This window comes from Petromyzon marinus, chromosome 28, assembly GCF_048934315.1.
Source record: "Petromyzon marinus isolate PM22_M1 ecotype Great Lakes invasive population chromosome 28, UKy_Petmar_22M1.pri1.0, whole genome shotgun sequence".
Lineage (NCBI taxonomy): Eukaryota > Metazoa > Chordata > Hyperoartia > Petromyzontiformes > Petromyzontidae > Petromyzon > Petromyzon marinus.
This window is the reverse complement of record NC_133694.1, coordinates 2,886,291-2,892,290: the sequence shown is the minus strand read 5'-3', so window position 1 is coordinate 2,892,290 and position 6,000 is coordinate 2,886,291.

The window sequence follows — 6,000 nt, the reverse complement described above, 5'->3', positions numbered from 1 at the left end:
AGGAACCCGGTTGAGGGGCTCCCAACTCGTGCCGCAACATTTACCATTGGCTGAAATGTTGCAGCCCGTGTTGCCGAAGGAGCTCCCAGCCGCGTGGAGCGGAACGTCGGACATCGGGCAGAACGACACGCGGCACAACACGAACGCGCATCGGAGAGGTGTACACCTCAACCGCGAAACTCCCACACACTGGTAATTACCCACGGGTGAATTATCTGGGTTTCATATTCCATGTTAGCGGATTCTGTAATCAGCTGCTCGTCACCTGTCGAGGGTCGGTGACTGATCAAAGTCGAGTGTTAGTGCCCACGCCACCGCAAACAGGAGCTGAACAAGACGCTCCCAGGATGTGGAGCGAAATGTCGGACACCGCCGCGCCAAACTACGCGCGGTGTACAACCCGAAAACGCATCGGATAGTCTCATACAGCGCAACCCGTGAAAACCTACGCAGACAGAAGGGAGATGTTGCCATCTGGAAATGCTCAGCAAAGAGGTGCCTGCCGTCCCTTAATGAGCGGCGCTGCTCTTATCGAGAGGTTGCTCTCTCGCACTCACCGTAAACATTTCATGTTCAGGGCGTGGTAGTAACGCAAGCACATCGGAGGGCCGTGTTCTTAGTCGGGGCCCAGCTCAGGCTTGAGCCGCTCAGTCGCTTTCATAAGACGCCCGAGTGAGCAGCTCGGCCACAGCTCCGCTCGGCTCACGGCAAATCCTGAACACGGCTGAGACCAGCTCGGAGCCGGCTCGAGTTAAGGGCATGGCTCTGAATCGGCTCACGCGAGCCAAAAGCCAACTCTGAAGCCGTGATTAAGAATGTGCCAGAGAGAAGGGGGCACTTGGTACAGTGGGTAACATCACCTGTATGATAATGATGGTGAGGCGTCTCGTATTTGGTTGTTTTATCTGCTTGTATTTCACGGGGAGAGATGAAGGCTCGGCGCTGAAACCCTCCCAGCAATAACCTGGCAGGGATCCAAAAAACATTTCCGTAAGACTTTGCTCCAATTAAGAATTTTCATGCGTTACAACGTCGCATATCCGACCGTCGCACGTCTGCCCCGAACCAAGTAACCGCCACCCATCACCAGCTCACGCGGTGTTGGCGCACGGTGTAACGGTCATTTTTCTAAAGATGTTTCACGTTTTAGTCCTTTTCACAAACCCGTCTGCACTTTGGCCCCCAGCGACGTCAGATGTGCGACGTACCGCAATAGGATCCCACCGAAACTTCTTGAGTGTAAATAGATTTTTTTTAGTTTTTCCTCAGAAAAATATAGGAATCCTGTAGGAAACATTTTATTCCTTTTTGGGTGTTGTATTTTAGAGGGCAGGTGGGTTCTTTCGGTGACCGCCCTGGACGTTGGTGTTCGTATTTCACGGACGGCGTGCGTACATTTCACCGTTTCGTTGGGATAAGGACGGTGCCGTAGACAACTTCTCGTCGAAGGTTATACACGTTCACACACTTCGCGTTGCTCAATTACGATCGCACATTGCAGGAGGAGGATGTCACTAGACTGAGGAGGTCGTTGGCACATTCACACCAGAGCCCCGCGCAGCGGCACCACCATCGCCATCTGCGGCGCTACCGCGGGACTGGAGCCGACCCCGGGGGCAGATCACGGTTGACGAGGCCGCCGTTGAGGCCGACGTACAACACGACCACGATTTGACATCAGACCGTGGTCGTTTGACATCGGCGTCACAGCGCCTCTCATGGAGACCGCCAGCTCCCGGCCGGGTTCAAGCGACTGATGACGGTTGCACAAGGTGGTCCAGATGCCTTGTGGCCCCCAATTAATTGACCCCTAACTTTTTCTGTTCCTCTTCGCTTATTCGTTTCTGTTTTAAACAAACCTTGCTTTCAAAAAAAAGTAAGTTTTTAGAGAATTAAATGGGGGGGTGGGGGGGGGTCACAAGACATCTGAAGCACCCTGTACATGCTACAGGTTGCGAGTCGTCTAGAAAGCATTGCCATTGCCGTAACATCTTGCTCAACATTTCCCAGAATGCTGTTCGGCTGCTCTCGGGAGCAGTGGGTGGTCGGTTGCGTAAGGCACTACCACTCGAGTACACGGCACCGCTTATCCGTGACCACCCTTTATAATTTCTGCCTATATCTGCTATAATCCTACGGACAAAGTCGAGGAAACATTGAGCACAAATTAAGGTGGTGGGATGGATGTTGGCACATGCTAAAATAGTTCCGGGAGCACCATTCAGGGCTGCTCATGTTGACATGAAACGCTGTGATGCCTTTGTCTATTCCGCTTTTTGTATTGAGTTTGCCGTCCTTCCCCTGTACCTCCCATTATCGCGGTTGGCTACGTACGGTGCGAAAGAAGTTCAATGTACATGTTCGTTACCGTATTTTCCGGATTATAAGACGCTTCCAAAAAAACACATGTGTGCCCCGTGTCGATAAAGTTATACAAATCTGATCTCGCACCTCCAAATTTTGTTTTAAAATCTAGTTGTGGGGTAGGAGTGCCATGTGATAAGCCGGAGAATACGGTACAAAGTGGTAATAGTTTAGCCGAGTTGTACTTGTGATAGTGAACTTCGATTTTCTCTTCATTCTGAATCCCAACCATACGGGGTCAAGCTGTTTCACCAGTTTTTGACACATATCTGGAATCCTCTAAACCTGAAGCCTGTTGCAGGATTTGGCATATGCTTCACAACAAATCTGGTTCGGTTTTTTTTTGTTTAATTATCAGAGTGGGGTGTCACTTGACTTTTATTTGAAGGCCTTGTGGTTTTTAAAGCTTGTAACATCCGGCTAAGAGCATACCTCGCCGGTTCTAGCAAAACGTAGGACGTATGGACAGCGGCGACTCATCCAGCAGTGGATGGATCATGGCTGATGACAACGGTGACAATGATGACTCAACCTGCAAAGGACACCTGTTGTTATCCTACGCGTGCATTTCACTTGGCTCCATGATAGCACAGCCCTCAAATGGGCGAATAAAATCTCGTGGACTTAAACCGCAGCTGCCTTTTTGTTTTGCTTCATTATCACGGGCGGCTGAATCACGGGGATCAAAATGTCAACCTGCCAGCAACGAACGGCACTAAACCGAAAGGTTGAACGTTATTCTCCGGATTGTAAGATGCTCCGACAAAAAGGAAGACGCACCCCAACGCAGACCTGTGCCCGGTGTCAATAAAGCTACGCAAAGGTAAAGGCTTCAACAGAACTTTAGGGGCAAGTGCTGTCAGCGAGCAGCGCCTATGAAGGCCGGCACGGCACACGAGGGGGTCGGTGGTCAGAACCACGCCCGGCCGCCTTTGTGTCCCCAGTGGCGACGTTTAACACCGAGGCCAGAGAGGTAGTATAGTGGGAAGCAGTCTCTCTGGCCTCCGATGTTCCGTGGAGAAGGGCCATTGCCCGAAACGTCGCCTATTCTGCACTTTTTTCTTGACACGGAATGTGTTATAAAACGTGGACTGTTCGACAGAACGCTTGCCTGCCTTGAGTGGGCTGGACTAAGGGAATGGCCACATGAAACCTGACTGAAAAAGCCACAGGTGTCTCGTTGACGAGACTCAAGACTTGCGTGATTAAAATTAAAAGTGCTGACTCAAGGAACGCTCAACTGCTCGGCTAACCCTAGGGCCACGTAGGGCGCGGCTGAAATCGCAGCCTTGCCTAGCACGGCATACATTCCCAGCATAGCAGCATGCCTGTGCATATAACGACAAAGATCCCACGTGTCGGCTTCAACAGACTGTTGGGAGCGAGCGCTGTTAGCGAGCACTGATGAAGGCCGGGTAGGCGCAACGATGGGGTGGGTGGTTGTGGACGGCACCACGCCCGGCCACCTTTGTCTCCTCGGTGCTGATGTGGCAGGACCCTCCTGAATAAGTCTTGAGACTCGAGAGGCAACCAAAATAACAAGGGCAATCTTTTTTCGAATTCGGTAACCCCCCCCCCCCTATATTTCAAGAACCGCGATGCAATGTAAATGACGTCACAAGTCACCTCTTAAAGAGCCGCATGCGGCTCCCGAGCCGCTGGTTGCCGACCCCTGCCCTAGCTGGGTAAACGAGTTTGTGTTTACACACATACGCCGAGGTAATCATTCAGGGCTGACGCGACCCTATGGGGGGAGGGCCCAGCACCGGTTTAAATATTCGCCGCTGTTGTATTGCTCGTGAGCGGGAATCGAACTCGGGTGAGCCGGGTTGGGTGAGCTAAACCACAGCGCCTCCGCCCCACCCCCCACATGCACACTCAACTGGCGTACGCTCAACTCTTTTTGTGAAGTAACAATCCAACTTGGCACCTGCACACAAGCCGAATTCCTGGCTCCGTCTCACTGGTTTGATCACCCCCCTTTTGGCTGCCAATCCGTCAAAATTCTTCGCCATCGTCCCTTGTAGCCACGACACACAACGCCTCCATCAACATCATCATCATCAGCAGCTGTGACCAATCCACTGCTGGATGGAGACCTCCCCAAGCTCACGATGCTGCGATATAATAATAATAACCCACTAACCCAGTGATTCTTAACCTTGACTGCAGCCTTGCACCCCTTTGGTTCTCAATCGTAAAAAAGTATACGGTTAATAAATATAGGGATTGATGGAACAAACTAGTTGTACTTACGTGCCCGTGCTTAAATTGTGTTTCGATGATTTACCTTCTAAACAAATCTGGCCATGTCTCGCACCCCCAGAAAGGGTATCTCGCACCCACAGAGGGAGCGTGTACCCCAGGTTAAGAAGAACCACTGCACTAACCCCTCGCGGCCTAGCTGCATCCACATACACAACGCTGGATTATAGGCCACGTGCGTATCCACCATCGCTCCGTTACACTCCCTGTATTTGTAGCGGTCCACGTGAGTGGCAATCAGTCACAGCTGTAACTATCGGATGTTCGGTTCGGTCTTATACCAAGTTCAATATCTCGTTTCCATTTCGGAGGCTATCAGCAAACGCCAGGCTGTGATTAAAACGAATAACATTTGAGACACTCGATAGGATGACTTCAGCACGAAAGAATAACACTTCACTTGCAATTCTGCTCCGCGCAAAGAAACGCCCCGAATCGCCGTGCGCCACTCAACCAAGACGGCTCCTCAACTTAAACAAATAATCTGGTGACGTTGCTGCTGCATTGGCAGTGGTGCAAAAATAAACAACAGCAACGACAATAGAAAACGCAACGCATTCATCAAATAACACCGCGGCCTTAAAATAAAGAAAAATGCTTAAACAAGGCGACAATTTTTTCGGCAACGATCATCTTTGTTTTCATGCGCTATACACAAAAAGGGCCAAAGCCCCCCAAACGTTTTGCTGTAACGCTTTTGTGGGGGGACACGAAGCAGTGGGGGGGGGGGGGGGGAGGAGGGGGCGCCGGGCACAACGCAAACCACCACCGCACCTCCGATTAGCACGGTTGGCTACGTACGGCGCGAAGACGTAAAAACAAAAACAAGATCCCCCCCCCCCCCGTGTAGCCTTGACAGACTGTTGGGGCAAGTGCTGTTAGCGAGTAGCAGCACCTGTGAAAGGCCGGAACGGGTTGGGTGGCCAGCATGACGCCCGGCCGCCTTTGTCTCCCCAGTGGCGACGGTTACAAACCGCACCAGGTACTCATTTGAGGCTGAGTCGACCTAGGGGAGGCCTAGGACCGGTTCAGATAATCCGTCACTGGTGGTGACCGTGAGCGGGGAATCCAACCCGGGTTGCTGGGTCCGTAGCGCAGTGGGCTAACCGCTTCGCGACGTACGGTGCGAAAGAAGTCCAACGTAACACATACAAAGCAAACGCTCGGGATTCCAAGCAGCTCGAGCGGGGCCCAGGATTCGAGATTGATATGGGAGCGGACAACAAGCAGCAAAACAGCAAAGTTATACAAATACAAAACAAATAGAACCTCTCAAAGTTCCTCATTGTGAACATTTTCTCGTAACAGAAAAAAAACTCCATCAATATAATAGGCTGACGTTTCAGGGAATGGGCCGGTCTCTGCCAAATG